This window comes from Pelodiscus sinensis, chromosome 7, assembly GCF_049634645.1.
Source record: "Pelodiscus sinensis isolate JC-2024 chromosome 7, ASM4963464v1, whole genome shotgun sequence".
Taxonomy (NCBI): domain Eukaryota; kingdom Metazoa; phylum Chordata; order Testudines; family Trionychidae; genus Pelodiscus; species Pelodiscus sinensis.
In genome coordinates, this window is record NC_134717.1 from 15,244,476 (window position 1) to 15,267,265 (window position 22,790).

Below are 22,790 nucleotides of genomic sequence, written 5' to 3' on the forward strand. Positions count from 1 at the left end.
TGCTTGTGTCTAGTGCAAAGGAGATGATATCGCTGTGAATAGCACTGCTGCTGCTGCTAGTGACTTTAATTCTTTTCCACCTTTTTTCCCTTCTGTGTAGCAAACAGTCGTGTTTTAAAATAAGCAGGTATATTAGCCAACTCCTGAAAAATTCCAGATACCTCTGCTGGTGACAGAACTTATTCACCCACTGTCAGGCATGACAGATTTCTGATGCCCAAACAAGTACCCATTGAGGTGTAGCTATATATTTTTCCATCTTTACCTCTGGAGATGTAGTATCCCTTGTGCAAGATAATGCTTAGTCCTTGAATGGACGATTTGTTGCAACTGTGCGGTTAATCCTTACGACATTAGTGATAGTACTTATTAACAACTGTCATTGGATGATACTCAGAACCTTGTTGGTATAGAAAACCTTTGCAGAATTAGGTTCAATGATATTGGACATTTCTCTAGGGATTCAAATTTGCCTTTAATCTATGCATTTGGATATGGCTTCAGGTAGCTTCAGGATTCATTAATGATGTGCACAGGCTGGACCTTGTGACTTCTATTATTCATTTTTCATGTTTACTGTATACACCAATATCTTTGATTAAGACTCTTAAAAGCCAGCAATAGTCATTATCTATCTGTCTTAAATGGACTATCATCTGTTATGTATTAGTACATACCACTGGGAGTGCCTGTAATAGTTTAAGAATGTCATCTTATGAGAGAGATGGCTAAGAGAATACTTAAACATAAGAACTTGTCATCTATTTTTTTTTCTTGTCTTACATTTAAGGTTGGTTTCTTCTTTAATATTTAATTGCACACAATCTTTCAGATGTGCTTCTTCTAAAGACTTGTTTGCACTAATTAAAAAACCTTTATCAGTCACTGAGTAATAATTTTAGAACATTGTATCTATCTTCTACCTACATTACCCAAATTAATTTGTTTATTATACTCCTGTTTCAGAAGCTGCTGTATTTTCTTATTTCTATTGATCTAAACTGTATTTCCTGATTCAGGATTCCAGCTATTTAACTACTTTTGCTTCAACATTAGGAGATTTTGTTAAACATGCAATCTAAGTAATAATATTCTAGGGAGCAATTCTACATCACATGCTACTTCAAATATTCTGTATCTGTATATTCTCAACATTTTATTTTTTTAAAAACATGCCTATCCCAATTTACACAACACTCAAGTTCCAGATATGCCAGCATCAAATTCCATTATAAATGGAAGCCAAATCTGTGCTAATTTTATTGCTCACCTAAACTGTGATACTATGCATCTGAGATGCTTAGCATTACAGAATAACGTGAAGGATTTTAAATGCACACTGGCTGTTTCTTCAAAGCATTGCTACAGAAAAGAAGTAGCAGGAAGTAATGCTCATGATGCATTAGTAACCAGAAAATAGCTGTACTGGGTAGGTAGGAAGCTTGAATTTTTTTTAAAATATAATGTACAATAAAAAAAATCCTTTAAACACAGCAGCATTTTTAAGAACTGTTTTCAGTGATTTGAAAGGCAGATTTTCAGCAATGAATATAGCATTTCTCAAACAAGAGTATAAGTACTTCTCAGATCTTACAGCTTAACAATGAAACACAAAATTCTTGAGTGTCAAATGCAATCTTTGTTTTCTCATTTGAATCCACTCCCTTTCTTCTCTGACATTTCATCCATGTCAGTTTTATTTTCGTAGGACTCGTCACATTTCTCTTATAGGATGTCTCATGCTGAATAAAACAGACATTTTCATGAGTCTTTGCTACTTAAAGAATAGGTTCATGATAATTGTGCAGTAATTATGAGTTTTGATTAGATCAGACAGAATCTAGTCCTATTCTGATTTTAAAACCTCAAGGTTTAGAGAAATGTTTGTTCTGTATAAATTTGCAATCAAACAAGAAAACAAGAAACCTTTTTTGTGGGAAAGGAGCAAGGTTGGTTGAACTTCAAAAGCAGTTTTAAATATAACAAAATGTTAATTCACTAGTCACAGTGAACCAGATTTTCTGCTGGCATAACTCTATGCACATGAGTGGATTAATTCATCTGAAAATTTGATCCAGAATTCTGATCCTCAATATGTGAAATGTAAATACAACTGGGCTACGTCTACACTGGCCCCTTTTCCAGAAGGGGCATGTTAATTTCAGCTATCGTAATAGGGAAATCCGCGGGGGATTTAAATATCCCCCGCGGCATTTAAATAAAAATGTCCGCCGCTTTTTTCCAGCTTTTATTCAAAGTAGGAATAAGATCCTCTGGAAAAGGGCACTTTTTCCGGAGGATCGGGGCCAGTGTAGACGCTCTTTTCCGGCTTTTCTAAAAGCCGGAAAAAAGCGGCGGACATTTTTATTTAAATGCCGCGGGGGATATTTAAATCCCCCGCGGATTTCCCTATTACGATAGCTGAAATTAACATGCCCCTTCCGGAAAAGGGGCCAGTGTAGACCTAGCCCTGTAGTCTTATGTTGTGCAGTTCAGATCCATACACATCAAGTCTACAATAATGGGTCAACCAACAGAAAAAAAACAACCAAACAAGAAACAAACATGAGCATAGTTTGAGTGATAGAGAGAGAGGCCCATGTGAAAAAAGCATCTGACTAAGCTAAACTTTCAGAGCTGATTCTTAACACAAGAGTCATCATGGAAATTAATTGGCCAAAATATTCATTCTGTTTATTCACTTGGCTCTAAACATTATACCAAGGAATACATAAATTATGGTAGAAATACTTCTTTATACAGAGGAATCTTGGGCCTACTGATTTACACTTAAATCAGTTGCTTTTCTTCCCCAGCGTCTGCAAAATTGAAGCGATAAACGTTTCTCTTGTGGGCACAATCCTTCTTAAGTCAAAGGAACAAATTTAGCTGGCTTCAATGTGAGCAGAATCAGGTCCTATATCATTCTGGGGTAGACTATGGGGGGGAGGGGGAGTATCAGCAAACAAGCCTCATATCATGTTGCAGAGGAAACTTTGAGGAATTATACATGAATGCTTCACTTATTTTTTTTTCTCCTTCTGCTGTAACTAGCTCAAACTTTTCCCCACTCTTCTCCTTTTCTTTTCCCATCTTTCATAATACAAGTGTGTTACTTTATTCCTAGCCAACTGGGCTCAGTGCTCTTTTTTAGTTGTAGGCTGCAGTAAATCCTGGAACTCCAAAAATTATAGCATAGAATGAGCTCATATTACACTACTCTCCACAATACAGCACCCTCTTCTGCTGCTAAATAGGTCAGATTGCCAGACAGAAAAGCTCCTTGGTTTCTTGGCACACGTGTAGCATGCAAACCATTAAATGGTGTCCATTGAATTGTTCTACGATTAAAAGAAAATTTGCCCATTTTAACAACAGACTGGGATTTTCACTTTATAATATCTAAGTAGAACAATGTAACCTATCATATAAACTGAATGACAGATCTGGGCCCAATTTGCTAGGATTACCAGAACATTCCCACAGAACCGCAGTAACAGTTGTAATATGCTAATAGTTTTCAGCCTTCAAGAATACTACATTGTATTTTACTTGCCCAGCTGTTTATCTGACTGCAGCAAGGGAATTCCATGAAGCAGCAAATGAAGATTTGGGGAAGTAGTTCCTAGAAGGATAAATCTGGCCCTGTGAGTAAGTAGCACTGGCCCACAAGAACTACACAGGAGGTTTAGTGGTCAAGGTGGAATCCTCCTCCCTCACAATTCATATTTAGTGCTAAAGAACCAATGCAGCTAGGTATTTCTGATACAGCAGTATTTTGGAGAAATACCATAAATGCCGCTTCATTCATTCAGAGCATGTCTACACTGGGGAGTTATTTTGAAATAACTCCCTTTATTTTGAAATAGAAAGGCGAGCATCCACACTACCAAGCCTGTTATTTCAAAATAACGGGTTTGTTATTTTGAAATAACTCCTACTTGTGAAGAGGAATAAGCTTATTTCAAAATACCTATTTTGGGAGTTATTTCAAAATAACTTATTTAGAAATAACCTGGTAGTTAGTGTAGACATAGCCTCATTCATGACAGCTGCTGTGGTGGTCAAGCTTCCAGAGTTTAAGACCCGCTAAATCGAATGCTGAGGGTGCCCCCATCGATGCCGGTACTCCTCAGTTTGCAAAGAATAAGGGAAGTTGATGGAGGCATGGCGTTTCTACTGTAATTTGAGCCTGCTATATCGTTGGCATTGGGGCCAGAATTTGCCCCAGAGCCATCAGAAAAATCTTTAGAAAAACTGACTTACAAAGTGTTGATAATTAATTACTGAACCTGAAAGGAATAAGTTCTATTGAAGAGGCATATCTAATTTCACAGAACAAGTTTAAGATGAATAAAAAATGGCTTCTATTTCTATATGGTTAATTGATTATTTTTACCTCTGTGGATACATGAAAAGGAGAAAAGTTAGGACTTTCTCCAAGGTAACACCAGTTTATCCAAAGGTTCTGGCCTTGTCCCTCTGCTCTGATGGTCATCTAAGTAATTATTGATGTGGGTATCAATTAAAGCAAGAAAGCCTTTACTCAGTCTTTTCAGAGCTTCTAAAATACTTTAATGGATTTGGATGAGGAGGAAAAAATAGGAACTTTATAAGGATCAGAAAGCAAAAATTCTATATGTGGCAAATGTTCAGGCACAGCAATTTCCTTTTGACCTCACAAGGGAACAAGATTAAGATACAGATTTGATAAACCAAGTATTCAGCATCTTGTTAAAGTGGTTTGGAGAGTCACACATACTCTGGGGCCATGATTTCCTTAGAAGAGTAACACATGAGGGTTGGAAAACCTCAGAAGTTTTAGGGATGTGGGTCCTCTCAGCATTTGGAAGCAGAGATGGCAATTGCATAACTTGTCCACATATATTCATACCAGGAATAGGAAAATCTGTCTGCACAAAAATCAACTAGCATCAGCTTTGGCTCATCCCCAAATCAGAGAAAGAGATAGAGAGAGAGATTTTGGATGAAAGTTTTATAAGAATTTCTATGTTCCCATTAAACTTGTAATGCCTTTGGTGCACCTCAGCCCTCTATCATGTAAGTGTTCTAAATAGGGGTAATTCCCCCATTACTAGTAGGGTACTTTTTAGAGGAGTGGAAAAGTGGCTTCCATCTCCTTTTGCCGTCAGGTACTATCTAAGGAGAGGACCAGATGTGGTTGAAGTCAATGCAGTTTCATCAGAGAGAGACTAGACTCAATGCCCACTATTTATTTCCTAATTTGGCACATGATGCCACATTACAATGCTAAGCGCCAACAATGCAAAAGCTGTAAAAGATTGTCTTCCTGAACCTATTTCATTTTGAGCTAATACTCAGCATGCATACAATCATCATGCACAGTACAGATAAGCTGAACATATGCTATACTATGGCTCTCTCAAATGACAACTCAGCCTTGCTCTGGAAAATTACAACTTTTTAATAGCTAAATCAGTGAGAGGAGTGTCCTTAGTGGAGGTTTGTTCTATTTTTGAACCAAGGCTTGCAATAGAGATTGGAGATCTCACGGTTACTGATCTCAGTGATGTCCAAATTATGCATGCTTTCAAGTTGTCATATTTCTTGAGTGAACTGAAATCCATCTGGCATCATCAATAAACCAGGGGCCTGATCCTACAAGCCACTAATCAGCACTTATGAGGCACTGAGCACCCTCCATTCCCTTCGATTTCAATGTGGCTGCAAGTTGTAAGAGCTCAGCCCCTTAGAGAAAGCACTTTTGAGCTGGAAAGGTCGGGCCTAGAATATGATGGACACAGGCTGCCTCAAAGTTGAGGCACACCCATCAATTCAGCACGGCTCAACTGACACTGTCATTTTACGAGACGTGTGAGGTGAAGTCCAGCCACATAAGCAATCAGTGTCAACTTAGACAAGGAGCCTTCACATGGCCTGTTCTCTTGACAGCACCATGAAGCACTGCCAGGCAGAATTTCTGTGTTTGTCAATCCCTTTTTTCAATACCCCACCACCACCACCTATTCACTAGGGCTACCTTTCTAGCTAACAGAAAGAGAACTGGTTGACCAAGACTATCATGGTAGCACAGGATACATTTTCCTAGTGAGGCAACCAGAATATGCAATAATAATCACCACACACAGAGCAACTTTCCTCTAAGGAACTCAAAGTACTTCACCGTGGCAGGTAAATAGTAATGCCATCATTCTGATGGGGAAACTGAGGCATGTTAAATTATGTAATTTATAGTAGGCCATTATGGAAAACAAATCCCAGGTCTGATTCCCAGCCCCTTGCTGTAACCATTAAATGGTACTGCTTCTTGGATATACAAATCAGAAAGTCAAAGGCAGAGTGCTATCACTTGTGTCAGTACTAGCAATTATAAAAGCTATTTTAAAATGATGTTTATGTTCAAAGGTCATCGCTGCAACACTATGAAGAACAAATCTTTTGATGCTAATCCTACACTGGCAGAAAGATTCAGCTTTTCCATAAGTAAGCATTTCAGAAAAACATGCTTTCTTTTAGATAAATTGCTTAATTGGGCACTCAGAAATCCTCCTACGTAAACAATTGATGTTACAAAAGAAAAAAAAGTTTATTCACCAGCCATTCATCTAGAAAACAGTCAGGGGGAAAAAATTAAGCAAAAGAATAGATATTTGTCTTCATCCTGCAGTAGCCATAGCTTTAAATGCTAAATAAAGCCTGCAAGTCACTAGTATTTAAAGATAGCCTCTCATTCCTCCATCATTAGTTATGCAGAAGAGTAACTCCAGCCTAGCACAAGAGAATAACTCTTCAGCATTTTAAATTAGGAACAGACTTCTAGTTGTTAATGGTATTTGTTTATAACACTTCATAAAGGTTGTGGGGATATGTTATCTCAGAGAGGTCGTTTTTGAGTTTCAGAGCTCTGCTAGAGATTTAAATGTCCAATGTCTATTAAATTCAAATCCTGTAAGAAGCTTTGAAAATCTCAGCCCAAAATTTAAGGCAAATTCCCATGTCCTGTGAATTCCCTATGAGCGTACTGTTTTAGCCTCAGGAAATGCTTGTTTGCATCTTTGAATGCCGAAGTCAATGATGACATATAAAGAGAAACATGCTTAGGTGAAGGTAACTGTGCTATAGATTTTTAAAAAGCCAATTAAAGTATCTTCCTTATCATGAAATTCAGCCAGCAAAAGAGGAGGGTTTTTACAATCCTTCTGGAGTCAGTCAGCCTTTTCCACTATGGGAATTAGTCTCTGAAATGATCCTAAATGCAGGACAATGTAGCACTTTAAAGACTAACAAGATGGTTTATTAGATGATGAGCTTTCGTGGGCCAGACCCACACGAAAGCTCATCATCTAATAAACCATCTTGTTAGTCTTTAAAGTGCTACATTGTCCTGCATTTTGCTTCAACTACCCCAGACTAACACGGCTACATCTCTATCACTATTGAAATGATCCTGTCACCTTTTAGCAGCTTTTGTGCAAAATATTCCACTGCCACATCCTTTCTCTGCTCACCAGATTCTACCCACAATGCTAACAACACTGTTTCTGTGTCCCAACTTCTTTAGCCTTTTCCCTTTAGCAATCAAGTTTTGTTTTTATTTCTTTGTTAACAATTTCCAGCTTGATGGTTCTTTTGCATCCCCTCTTTCCATGACTCTGGCAAACAGTGTTTTTTTTCCACAGTAAACAGGAGAGAAATGAAAGGGATCAGTATTTGACAGGTGTTCTTTTATTTCGTTGTTGTTGTCCTCATATATCAGAAATAAAAGGGTCCAAGTGCTGTCCATCCATAGATCAGATGCCTGATGGCCATCTTCCATACAATGTGGGGATACCTCCTGAATTAACATTTTGTTCTATAACTGTATGCTTCTATTTTTGTTCTGTATGTGCTCTCACTTTAGACAGGGTTGTCAGTGTAGCTGATAGAAACTCTATTTCCATTCCACATACAAATGCAAACATTTTAAATTTGCTTTCATTCCAAATCAGAACAAAATGAGAACATTTTAAATTTCTCACAAAACAAATTTTTCAAAATTTTTTTTATTGCTGATCAGTTGAAATGTTCCATTTTGATAAAATCAAAATATTTCAAGCAGACTTTAGCTTTATTTCACATTTATGAAAACACTGAAAAAGGAATTTTGAAATTGTATTTTGCAGTATAATTATTATAGTATGAAATAAGAGTTCAAAATGATGTCATATTTTTTTTCCCCTAAATGAGATTTTGTTCATACCACCACATTCCTGTGGAAAGTTTCACTATTGACTAAATAGTATTTTCGGTCAGAACATTTTCACACTGCTCTGTTTATTGGTCCTTGTTTGCTTGTTTGGAACAGCGAGGTGATTGGATTCCAGTGCATGGATTCAGTATAGCCTGCTCAGCAACAGTTTTAATTAGTTAAGACATCACAAAGTCTCAGAAGAGGAGCTCTTGCAAAATATATAATGAGGGGAGGGCGGAGGGGAAGCTTTATTATCTCAAGAGAAGGAAGGATTATTGTGAATTGTGTCTTACACCTTTTCTAGTCAGTCAAATCCACATTTCAGACACGAAAATAGTTTATGTTTTAGAGAGCACAAGAAAGACAGAGTATGCTCTTATGTGCCTCTGCAACAGACTAATCTTTATGATGAATAAGCTGGCCTGCCAAGTTGGAATCTGCAGTTTGCTGCAGTGTATACACCCAGAAAACTGTGCTCCTCAACAGGATGCTATGTAGCTGAACAAGGGCTTACGCAGCATGTGCTGCAGGGTGCAGCTGTGCAGGTTAGTGATGGTGTCAGCACGGGATGAAGGGTGTTTTTCTGGTGCACTGATCAAGGTTGTCCAAAGCTGTTGGTGAAAAGAATCACTGTGACTGAGCAAGAGATCACAGCTGAGAGAGAGTGAAAAATAAAATTGGCAGGTAAGATTCCAAGGAAGAAAAATATTTGTCTCCCTTCCCTCTCCCAGCTTTTTAAAAAATGCAACAAGATTCTGAAGTTCATTACAAAAAAAATTACCTTAGTTATACACATTTAAAAATAAACATCATTGCATAGATATTCCACAATTCTCAGGTAATAGAAAAATGAAAAAACTTAAATGGAACCCTAGACTATAATACCATCAGGCTGCCCACACTCTGCCAGCGATCAACCACTTCTGAAGATTAGCAACTGTAAACAAGAGTTTAGATCCTTGATCACAGAATAACTTTCATTTTGGATTGGTTCAAAATTGTGCTAACATCAGAATTTTCAACAATTCAGAGCAGAGCTGCCTATGGATGGCTATGTATCTCTCTACTTCTATATATCAATGTGTCAGGTTTTGCTGAGAATACATGAGGGGTGGATGAGATATCTTCCCAGAAACTATTTTTAAAGAATACTTTTTTCAAATTTCGTCAACTAAAACATTTTAGAATATGCTTTAAAACTATGGATCCATTTAAAGAAAATGAGTAACCATTTCCCCATACACTGCCGCTGAGTTTCAGTACTAATCACAACTATATATATAGCAAAACTTCAACAAAGACTATTGAAATTATTTCTTAGCTTTATGTTTTCGACGCATTAATTTTTAAAAAATAATAAAACATGGCACAATCATTGAATCAGTTTGCCACTAAACTCATGTTCACTGTCTAAATGGGTCTTGTAGTTTGGCTGAAAAAAACTATCCATCAGTTATTGCTTGTGTATGAGTTAACCTTGCCAATGTCTTCATCCATCATTTTCATTGAACGGAGGCAAGTGTCATTGCTTATAGTCAGAGTAACGTTATCACAGGCAAAGACAAATACATTACCCATTGTGACACAGAATCCCTATCATCATCATCATCAATTCTAAGTATTTTACCGTGGCACATGAATCGAGGGATCTAGCTGTATTTGATTACTGTATACATATCCTTGTAGCCATTGTAAATAAGGGAGGATGGAACTAAATGGGCACAGATCTATTGACTTAATTGATGTTGCATCCAGTTAAACATTGTAAGGACCTAGGCCCTTTTACAGTTCCCATCACCTTTACTTGCACCGCTTTCTCTCTCCACATGGATTTCCCTCCTTGTGCTATAGGCATATGCTACAAGTGTATTTTCTAGATCCTCCTGTTCTCTGATAGTTTGTTTTCAGGTCTGAATGAGGTAGAAACAGGTTGGCTCAGTCTTGAAAGAAATGAAGCCTGGCTAACCATTAAGCCTGGTTGGCAATGGAATTGCAGTTTACTTATGCAGTAAACAGAACCACCAACGCACTTGAGATAGTTGGGAAATCCTCATTTCTAGTCCAAAAAGGACTGTATTTTGATTTTCTAACCAGCCTGGTCATCAGGCAGAGACAATGAAGACATATCCATATGCAAATTGAACAAAGCCATCAAGGGAGCAGGTAGGGAAAGATGATTACTGAATCTCTGATAAAATTTGCCCTCCCCACCTTTACACCCCATCCATTTCCCAATATCCACCCCTACCACCTCTCTGCCCATTTCACATCATTCCTAACCAGATAGCCACACCCCTCCTTAACACCTCTCCTTGCTGTCTCTGGGGCGCTCACTCCAGCTCTAAAAAGATCACAGCCATTCACAACTTCTTCATTGTGCTCTCCCTGCAGCTCCTGGTGCTCTCACAAACCTGCATTCCCTTGTCAGCAGCTGCCCTCTCTTCCTGAGGCCTCTCCTCCTCTCACTGCCCATGTGGATCAGACTATGGTGGGGTTGGTGGACTTGTTTTCTCCTGCTTCCTAATACAGCCAGCCCCTCCCACGTCTCCTTTTCCTGATCTTTCTCCCCTTCTGAAGAGCTCTGCATCTGACTCCTTTCTCCCACATCATGTTGCCATTATCTACTATCCACCCAGTTCCACCCCATTAGCTTCCTCTCTGATTTTGACTGACAGTTCTTTCTATTCCACTCCTCACTTCTGCACTTATCCCTGCTGGTTACGTCAGCATCCATGCTGATAGACTACCCATCCCCATAACTTCACATTTGTTCTCACTCTCTCATTCACCTGAAGCCCTGGATCATTAGCATCCAATGGGAGCTGTAGAGTTGGTGTTTGGGATGGTATCTGTGCGATGTGGAGCCTCCAGCCACCTTGGAACCTAAGAGCCAGAGAAACATGCTGGCTGCTTCCAGAAACTGCACAGAGTTGGCTATTGCGGCCAACCAGACTTTTAGTGGTTTGATTATAGCTGTACTGGCTGGAGCCCCCTGGGTCTTTTTTCAACCAAGTGTTCCAGACCCCTGCTCATAGTTGCACAGATGTAAGTCTGTATGGCAAACCCAGTGCTTTCTGTCAAATGAGAATCACTCTACCTCCCCTTGTGAGAGATTGTGAAGTTTAACATTTTTATAAACTTCACAATTTCATACCACAAAGTCAATCAACCCATGTTAAATTTCAGGTTTTGGTGCTGCACAAAATGAGTGCTACTTTCTCATAAAATAGGTTTAGCACAATGATTTTAAGATTTAAAATAAGAACAGATTAAACAGCTCACTGTTTAGCACTCTTAAGGGAAAATTCTTATCTAACATGCGTAGATACATATTTTACATAGCATCAAAGACCATTTCTCTCTGCCAAGCAAATTTTTATTTGAATACAATCCAGGAAACTGCTAGCTTAACAGTAAGTATAGATTATTATAGCTTTCCTATATATTTGTTCATATATACTTTTAAATAATTTCTCTCTCAAAAAGGTCATTAATTTAAAACTATGAATGGCAAATGTGTTATAGAGTATATCTGTAAATGGATAAATATACAATATGCATTAGCAAATATCAAGCACATTGTATGCACCCATGAAGAGATTTAGATCTTTTTACAAACAGAAGGTTATATTAAAAAAGGAAAGTCTTGAGTTGATGGATCAATATTAAGATTTCTAATTAAATTTGATCCACCGCAACACATGTAGCCACTTGGCTATGAGTGACAGGACACAAACTTAAATTTTCAAGGTTTCATTTCAGCATTAGGAGTTACTTGCGAATAATTCCACCTGTGTTACAGAAAAGTGTTATACAATCAGGATATTGGAGAACCAAGAAGATAAAGTGCTGATACCACATCATATGTTACAGTATAAAATAATAATACGTGTAGAAGTTTCTATCTTTTGTCCAACTCTTTTCTAGTTCCTCCTATTCCTTTCTTAAAAAGCTCTTATTCAATTTTAACTACATATTTCTCTTCCACCTGACATCAGTTAGAATCACCACAAAAAACTGATTTTGATGTTAGCTACACTACAGAGTTGCTACTTTTAACCCGTTTGGAAGGAAAAAAATATTTATATTTAAAATTGGTTTCCTTCCTTTAGCTCTTTGCAAGCATACAGGTAAATATGTACCTTCAGACTAAGGCCTTGTCTATATTTACCTGGAGATCGATGCTATGGAGATTGATCTTCTGGACTTAGATTTAGCGGGTCTAGTAAGAACTAAATTGAATGCTGAAGGTGCCCCCATCAGCTCTGATACTCTATAGGGTTGCAAGGAATAAGGGTAGTCAATGAGAGTGTTTTTCCCTTTGACATCCACAGAGGGACCACTCCAGAAATTTGGCTTAATGTACGTTGACTCCAGCTATACTATTTTCATGCTGGATTTGTGTATCTTAAGTCATATATCTCATGTAGTATAGACCTTTCAGATGGCACTACTCTTTCAAAGGAAGAACTCTGGACTGTCAGAGGAATCATAAGATAGTACAGAAATGGAAGAATTGCATGTGGTTGTCAAAATCATAGCATTTTCATCTAGCAATTCCATCTGGCAGAAGTTGATTGTTATATAAGGCACCCTGTATGCTCATGTGTGCATTGCTTATGTTTTTGTTTTATAAAATACAAATAAAAACACTGGTGAAAAACAAATGAGCTTTTGGATAGAAATGTAATTGCAGATGGTGCGGTGGTAATGGAGTCCACAGTGCATTTCAGAAATAAAACCCAAAATATTCATATTATATCCTAGCCATTTACCTCTTTTGTCCTATAGACTCCTAATCCTCCTTGTTGTTTATTACCCTTCTTCAATCTGACATGGTTAAATTACCATATTTGTACATACTGTCTTTTTATAGACAAGCCAAATACGGGTGGATTAGATAAACAAACAGTTTCACACATACAAAATGGGAAGCGTTTTGGGATGCATCAAATATATCATTTATTTGTGGGTATATTACAAGGCTTCAGTCCATGGATTAATGACAGGTAACTGTAAAAAATAATGCAGTTTTCTTTCTTTTAAGCTTCTGTTCCTTGGTGGCCAGTTCCAAAAAGCATATGTTTGACATATCTCACATTATTAACATAGCTCACACATTCCACAATCACCTCTGCACAATGTCTCAATGGGCAACAGGAAGTGAGCATTATAATTCAATGTGTGGAAATACTCTAATTATCTGATGTTGAAAACACCGATATAGGATATGAAAACACGGATATGAGATTAGACTGCTTTTGGGACAAAATAAAACATAGAATCATAGAATTATAGAATACTAGGACTGGAAGGGACCTCGAGAGGTCATCGAGTCCAGTCCCCTGCCCCCATGGCAGGACCAAATACTGTCTAGACCATCCCTGATAGACATTTATCTAACCTATTCTTAAATATCTCCACAGATGGGGATTCCACAACCTCCCTGGGCAATTTATTCCAGTGTTTAACTACCCTGACGGTTAGGAACTTTTTCCTAATGTCCAACCTAAACCTCCCTTGCTGCAGTTTAAGCCCATTGCTTATTGTTCTATCCTCAGAGGCCAAGTTGAACAAGTTTTCTCCCTCCTCCTTATGACACCCTTTTACATACCTGAAAACTGCTATCATGTCCCCCCTCAGTCTTCTCTTTTCTAAACTAAACAAACCCAATTCTTTCAGCCTTCCTTCATAGATCATATTCTATAGGCCAGTGGTCCCCAACGCAGTGCCCGCGGGTGCCATGGTGCCTGCCGGGGGACTTCTGTGCGCCCGCTGAAACATCTGGGCTGGCCCCGCCCCCGGCACGTGGCACATGCATGGTGCCGGCTCCAGGCATGAGATGCATGGGTGACCCCTCCCCTGGGCATGCGGCACATGCGCAGTGCCGACCCCGGGCACATGGCTCGTGTGTGGCCTCGCCCCCGGATGCGCAGCACGTGAGTGGCTCTGCCCCCGGGCACCCGGCAGCCACGCTACGTTGGGGACCACTCTAGGCCTTTAATCATTCTTGTTGCTCTTCTCTGGACTCTCTCCAATTTTTCCACATCTTTCTGCAATGCGGTGCCCAGAACTGGACACAATACTCCAACTGAGACCTAACCAGTGCAGAGTAGAGTGGAAGAATGACTTCTCCTGTCTTGCTCACAACACACCTGTTAATGCATCCCAGAATCATGTTTTTTTTTTTTTTTTTTTTTTTTGCAACAGCCTCACACTACTGACTCATATTCAGCTTGTGGTCCACTATAACCTCTAGATCCCTTTCTGCCATACTCCTTCCTAGACAGTCGCTTCATATTTTGTATGTGTGAAACTGATTGTTCCTTCCTAAGTTGAGCACTTTACATTTGTCTTTATTAAACTTCATCCTGTTTACCTCAGACCATTTCTCCAATTTGTCCAGATAATTTTGAATTATGACCCTATCCTCCAGAGCAGTCGCAACCCCTCCCAGCTTGATATCATCTGCAAACTTAATAAGCATACTTTCTATGCCAATATCTAAATCGTTGATGAAGATATTGAACAGAGCCGGTCCCAAAACAGACCCCTGCGGAACCTCACTTATTATGCCTTTCCAGCAGGATTGTGAACCGTTAATAACTACTCTCTGACTACGGTTATCCAGCCAGTTATGCACCCACCTTATAGTAGCCCCATCTAAGTTGTATTTGCCTAGTTTATTGATAAGACTATCATGTGAGACCGTATCAAACGCCTTACTAAAGTCTAAGTATACCACATCCACCGCTTCTCCCTTATCCACAAGACTCATCCTATCAAAGAAAGCTATCAGATTGGTTTGACATGATTTATTCTTTACAATTCCATGCTGGCTGTTCCCTATCACTTTGCCACCTTCCAAGTGTTTACAAATGATTTCCTTAATTACTTGCTCCATTATCTTCCCTGGCACAGAAGTTAAACTAACTGGTCTGTAGTTTCCTGGGTTGTTTTTATTTCCCTTTTTATAAATGGGCGCTATATTTGCCCTTTCCAAAGATGATAGCTAGAGGCTCAGATACCTCCTCTCTCAGCTCTTTGAGTATTCTAAGATGCATTTCATCAGGCCCTGGTGACTTGCAGGCATCTAACTTTTCTAGGTGATTTTTAACTTGTTCTCTTTTTATTTTATTTTCTAAACCTACCCCCTTCCCACTAGCATTCACTATATTAGGCATTCCTTCAGATTTCTTGGTGAAGACCGAAACAAAGAAGTCATTAAGCATCTCTGCCATTTCCAAGTTTCCTGTTACTGTTTCTCCCTCCTCACTGACCAGTGGGCCTACCCTGTCCTTGGTCTTCCTCTTGCTTCTAATGTATTTATAAAAAGTCTTCTTGTTTCCCTTTATTCCCATAGCTAGTTTAAGCTCATTTTGTGCCTTTGCCTTTCTAATCTTGCCCCTGCATTCCTGTGTTGTTTGCCTATATTCATTCTTTGTAATTTGTCCTACTTTCCAATTTTATATGACTCCTTTTTTATTTTTAGATCATGCAAGATCTAAAGTTAAGGTGGTCTTTTGCCATATTTTCTATTAGTGATGTGTGAGATTGTTGTTACATTTTATCCAGGACAATTCATAATGGAACCATTATTCAGATTATCTGCTGGGAACCTGGCCTTTCAACTGAAGCATAATGTTTTCAACAATGCAATTATTTGTTTACAAGGAATATAGGAGATTAGTTTTCTAAACATCCTATACAGTGGCAGGTGCAATTATTTTTGCATGTGTGAGGTGAAAAAAAATCTTGACAACACAAATTATTTATTTAAGCATCTAACTACCTAGATCTCAAATCTGCAAACTACTACCAAAGCAAACAATCTTTACTCATATGAACTTTATCAACAAAGTCACTACTCACTTGAGTAATGAAGATTTGTGCATTTAAGAGTCTGCAGGATCAGATCCTTGCTTTGATGTGAAGAAGCAGTTTTCCTGTATACATCCCACTTTTTGTGTTGGAAAAACTGAATACCCAGTTCTAGAGGACTGAGAGAAGGCCCTTTAAAAATGTGGCCTTCAAACTGCTTCTTTCAGGTAAGACACTGCAACATTCAAACTTATCTTTCTTTTAGGGGTGACACATACAGTCATGCAACTACAACAATGGAACCTGAATGCAAAAAAAGAAACCCAACTTTATTATTACCTTAGAGAGCAGTCAAATCAAGTTTGTAATGATACAGAAATAAGACAGAATTCAATGCTAGACCCTAAAATATTTGTTACGAGTCTCAGAGAGAAAGATTTTTATTCATAATACTTCTAGAGTGGTGGTAAGATCTGCAATCACTTCAGAAAAGCAATAAAAAAAATTTGAGGTAATAAAATATTTTTATTAATACATTTTGCATTTGATCCTAGGTCAACTGAAGGGTTCTGATATCTTTGTTCTTTTCTACTTTCTGCCAAAATTGGATTTCATATGTTAACATGGCCATATGTCACTGAAACCATGTGGATGTTCTAGAGCTGATTCCCACATACACAAAACTAAAACTGCTCTGGCAGTATAAGGGATATTAAAGTGGGTGCAGCTGGGATTTGCACCCATTTAAAGGCACATTGACATCCCAAGAGAGATGTAGAAGGACTCTGCTCTCATGAATCTGTATTCAACAAAAGCTTATTGATGCATGAAAAAAATCAGATAAGCACAAGTTGACTATTCCTCATGATCACCTGCAGCTGCAGTAGCCCCGGTATTTAGCTCACTAACTCCCAGCTATTTCATCAAACTTTTCGGAGAAAAGCTGTTCATAGAATCATAGAGCTAGAAAAGACCTCAGAAGGTCATCAAGTCCAGCCCCCTGCTCTAGGCAGGATTATATCTCTGTGTGTTCTGTTCGCTCTCAAACTATTTTACCTTGTTCTTTTTATTGCTTATTTTGACTCTATAGAACGTATCAATGGTTAAAATGTGAAGACCCACAGTAATTCAGCATGTCACTGTTTGCCATAGAGTCTGCTGCACTGGGTAGAATGCAATGGGAGTTTTACAACTAATACTCAAGGCAAGAATTACATCAGGGATAAAAGAAAGTGTTTAAGATTCAGTTTAGTGGACAAATGGGTCATTCTGTATATTTGTGTGAGTGAATTCAGACTTTCAGGTTGCACTAGCAGCACAAAAAAATACCTACTCCGAGCAAACATATGGGGATACCATTCTATCAAATGTAGCAAGGAGAGAGCACAGATGTAAAGTGCCTGAAACAAAAAACAGACTATGTAGCACTTTAAAGACTAACAAGATGGTTTATTAGTCTTTAAAGTGCTACACAGTCCTGTTTTTGTTTCAGCTAGACCAGACTAACAAGGCTACATTTCTATTATTATGCAAAGTGCCTGTGTGTCAGAGAGAAGCATAAATACCACAAATAGAGAAAACTAAAGACTATATTATATAGTCAAAACAAGAGATGTTAAGTTATCCCTTTACATGTTCTTCTTAAATTTTACCATTTTTCTACCAATATTTTCCATGCCACTTGTAAATATATAATTAGTAATATTCCCTGTGAATTCTACTGCTTACTAACTACTTATTTTCCATGCCACTTGTAAAAATATAATTAGTAATATTCCCTGTGAATTCTATTGCTTACTAACTACTTATTTCACTTATAGCTTACAGTTACAGGGCATTCTACAGTAAGTTTGTTACTAATTTTTCAACACTGCATTTCCCTTTCTATGTAGTTACCATTGACTTGGCTTTTCTAAAGCACATCTTACACCTGACACTTTAAATAAATGTGCAGAAAAATGAAATATGATTTTACTTATGGTATTGGTGTAGCTATGTTTGTTATAGAAAGAAAGGCATGTCTGAGATTTTGAATCATATTTTCTTCCTTTTTGAAGAGTATTGACTTGTTTGGGTTGATTTTAAGTCATGTATCAACATTTTTGGTTGTGTTTAAAAAGTCCAGTCAAATGAATTTAGGATGTGTTACTGTCAGTAAAAAATAAGTGTCAGTTAAATCAAATATAATGTAGGAATACTTTACAGTGCAAGCACCGTTACCGCATGGTACACTCTGTTCCCTTATTCTCAGTACTAGACCTGCAGAGTATGAAATGATTTGAAGTGATTTAATATTATACACACTTGCACTCTTTGAAGTGGGCCAAGGCAACTGCAATTCATCATTTTTGTGACCTTGAACATTTGAGCATGAAAAAAACTGGTCATTTATGGTTGACAAATACCATTATGAATTGCATGACTAGTCATTAAGAACACAGGTCAATCCCCATCTCCTCCCTGAAATACACACAGTTTGCATTAAACTCTGTACTCTGTGAATTGTAGCCTGCAGATAAAATGACGTAGAAGATGTATACCTGTTATTCCTGCCTTTCTGAGTTACTAAAGAGGTTAAGGTTTTTACTTCCAGCAATTAGCTATAGAAAAACTAGCTTATAACAATTTTCTAATAATATATGTCTTTCAGTCATTCCTTTTCAAAATAAATAAATTTCAACTTTTTCCATTAAACAAAGTAAAGAACTAGATTTTAACATGTCACTTCAATTAGTTTTCACCCCGGTTAATATTGGACAGTTTTGCATTATGTGAAATAATAAGAATTGCATAGTACTTTTTGAAGATTTCCACAATTTGTGAAACAAAATAACTCTCGTAAAATTTTCTCTTGTGGTAGATTAGAACAGAACTGAAGAAAATAGTCAAAATACAGGGATATTTCTTATTTTATTCCAGGAAAAAAATCACTTATAGAAATCATTTTTACTGCATTACAGAGACTAGAACTTTAACTGATAAGTTGTCTTACATTAACAGAAAACTTTACCATTCTATAAAAAACAAGTCTCTCTCAGAGTAGAGGAAAGATGATTGCAGAGAATCTAGTGGATTATTCCTAACAGCTCTTTCCACAGGACTATAAGAAATGTCTATCATGTGCCAGAACTACAATAGATACACCTGTGCAGTAACAATGCACAATGAAAAGATTCAAAGTAGTAACCAAGTAAGTTTAACAATTGAAATAAACTATTAGTTCTTTGCCAATTGGAATTAGTTGATGAATGATACAGCCATTAATAAAACCTTAATATTATACTGCACCTCTAGTTTGTTGCACGACAGTGTTCAACCCCCACTTGCAATGAAGAATCAAAAAAATCAAGAAATAGCTTCAACAACAACATATTTTCAATTAAGCAGATACTACATGACAAAGTTTCACAGATGTATGTTTATGGATTTGACAAACTATTTCTATGGCTTTTCTATGGCTCTAAAAACTTGATTTGGATCTTCATATAAGTTAATTAACAAATGTTCAATATCACTGCTGCAACATGAGTTTTTGTGTTTTAGATAAAGAATTCAAAAAGATGGCAAATCAGATACAGTTGCCAACTACACAGTAATTTCATGGTGCTGCTTTGCTCTTTTCAATAGCTTCAGCAGTTTATTTCACCACTGACCAGATTATTCTGCAAACTAACCCCAAGTATGAGAAACTTTCTGCATTATACCAAGATTCTCAGACACTAAGATTAAACCAATGAATGATAAATGGCCCTGTAGTACTACACTCCCTATTATGTTCACCATGAAAATCCTTATGCAACTTACAATACACATTTCCTTTTCTTTGTTTCAGCCTTCCTTCCAAACCCAGTACAAACATGTTCTTTTGGTTGCAAACCCAGCATACAAAATTAATGTGTGTTAATAATATGGAATTACAATGGACATGCTACAAACTTGCAGAATAAAAGAAACAAACATTGCCCCTACCTTGATTGGCTTAGATGACTGACACTTGACTTGATGGGACACAGTTGCTGTTTGGTTCATGTTTCAGCACCCTGGATAGTGCACAATCCCACAAGGAGTTGGAATGGATGGCCTGCAATCAGTTCTTCTCTCTATCCGACTTTGTTGCTGCTGCTGCTGCTGCTGCTGGAGTGTTTCTTACTCTAGTCTGAGAGACTTGGTACCTTACTTAGCTTCAGAGTATTAATTTCCTTCATTGTTCTCTGCACACTCCTGGTGATGTGCTACAGCAAGCTAAAATACTGCTTCGATTCACTTCCACTGCACCTTGCCAGCACGGAGAATGTGACAGCTACACAGCTCAGCCAATGATCTTGGCTCCTTTCTCTCTGAAAAAGCTGAACACCAGAGAAAGCACACCAGATTAATTGCAAGTCCATTGCTTAATGGGGCACTAAAAATCCCCCTCCCTCCCAATTAAATAAGATAAATTTTTTGAGACTATGTTCTTCTGAGTGCTATTGCAGGGATTAATTTTTTCATGCTTCACTCTTCTTGTGTGTGGGTCTCAGTTTCCTTAGATTCTACTGTTTCCCCTTTGCTGTAATACTGATACAAACAATAACAGATACCACAGATTCCAAATCGTGTCACATGCACACTCTGTGCCACTATAAGATATCCCTCTTCCCAGTTTCCTGGGCCATGGCTGTGCCTGTAAAGCCTGAAAAGGGGAAACAAGAAGCTACTGTCCTTCCACATCAGGAGAAAAGACGCTTGAGTTCAAATTTCCTAATCCCTCCTCCCCAAAGAACTTTTCTTGTGTTATTAGACTGGGTCATATCCTGAAAATATCCCCTCCTCATTCCTTAAAGATCCCACCCCAGGTTTTATGATAAGCCCAAAGCATGCTGAGACATAACTTTATTTATACTATCATAGCCCCTCATAGGAGCCTTACTTATGGATTAGGTCCCATTGTGGTAGAGACTGAACAGACAGAAGAAAAGCAGAGTCCATGCCCCAAAAAACTCTCAATCTAAGCTTAAGACAAGACAGCACAGATGGATGCAAAGGGAGTCTAAGAAAACAATACGACAACATTGTTCAGCCAATTGTCTCTGCACTCCAATAGTCTAATCCTTGTCAAGTCCTCTGCCCTGCCAAAAATCACAGCAAAGAAGAGTTTTAAGCAGGGATTTGAAGAACCACCAAGTGGCTTTGTGGATGCTTATGGGTGCTCCTCCCATGTATCAGAGGCAACATAGGAGAAAATGGGCAGTTGAGGGTAGCATCTGGGCCAGCTGTAGAGCTCATGAGAGTGCAGATGCTTAGCAATTCCGGCATTCACACCTCTAAGTCACCTCCCTTTGGGCATTCAGCTTTGGCCCTGAGACTTTCCTCTGGAAGAAACTGCCTGAGATTCCCTGAAAGATGGAACAACCTGGGTACAATCTATATATGAATTTTTCTATCCTCTACGCACAGAGGGCCTAACTACTCTATGGACAGCTTAAACTGGTCTCTGAGTAAAGCAGGAGCTTTAGACAGGGAGTAAATTATTTTTCTTCTGGTGCTTACCCCTTTTTCCAAGAGTCATGACTCCTCCAGAGAGGTTTAGATTACTACTTTGGGAGAAAAGAGCATGTGTGTTGGGGTAGCCACTGACAGAAATATGCCCAAAGTTCCTGAGAAAACAATATCTCCCTAAGCCAGGTGTTCAAGACTATGTAGTGTATGCTGGGAGCTGTATCCTTATTAACAATTAGCCTGCACAATGCACTCCCTTCAGCTTGCTCAGCAAGTGTACGAATAGCTCAGTACTGCTCTTGCACTACCCCCAACCACATCCAGGGAGGACTGAAACATAATGGATTTGGTTCCAAAACAATCACAGAAAATCTTATTTTTAAATAAACATTTGACTTGTATTAAACGTCTCAAAGGAGCAGCCATGTTAGTCTGCAACTGGTAAAACTTAAACAATGAATGGTTTCTACAGCACTGTACAGACTAACAAAAAATGCAGATAGTATCATGAGCTTTTGTGGTCACAACCCACTTTCCCCTTGCTCCATTCATCTGAAGAAGTCATTTGACTTGTAGGCTTCTAAACTGATGCTGGGGGCACAAGATAATAGTACGTGAAAAAGTCATTTTCAGGTTAACACAATCTCTCGACACTTATCTATATCACGATTCATACTATTTATGTTCATTATGCAAAAAAAATCAACTGATTGGTTGCAAGATTATCACATATTGGGACCTGTGGGAAATGGAAGAACCTCTTGGGAGTCAATGATACACTTTTTTCTCTTGAATCAGAAACTTATTTACTATTTTGTCAGGTGTTGGCTACTTTAAGTCAACAGAATGAACTAATGAGATTTTTAGTGGAACTAAAATATATATTGATTTTTATAAGCTCCAGTAGGAACTACACAAGTTTTTATGCCCCATTTTACGATATGCAAAAGGTGACCTCTGTGCTATCCACCAAAATATGACTTTAAAGAGTTTCATAAAATGCTTCCTTAAACAACCAAAGGAAAAAAAGGTTAAAAAGCTGCCAAACATTTAAGAGATCAATAATTTGTCAGCATTGTTCACAGATGGACTTCTACAAATTTTAATTGATCTATTCTCTAGAACACACATTTTGCTGATTAACCTCCCAGTCTTATTAGAACTAACCTAATTATAAGAATAAACCTACCAAGCATGATCAGGGATAGAAATGACTCTAAGTGCACCATTTATTATTATAAAATATCTCAGAAACAAT

At 38.0% G+C, this 22,790-nt stretch overlaps 1 long non-coding RNA gene across 1 annotated transcript in view; it reads right to left on the reverse strand.

Annotated features, from left to right (window-relative positions):
- Positions 1–22,790, reverse strand: part of LOC142830287 (uncharacterized) — a 379,086-nt gene that overhangs the window by 205,427 nt on the left and 150,869 nt on the right. The window contains exon 2 of the long non-coding RNA XR_012905437.1: positions 20,024–20,400. This is a non-coding gene — a long non-coding RNA (uncharacterized LOC142830287). The remainder of the gene's footprint in view (positions 1–20,023; positions 20,401–22,790) is intronic.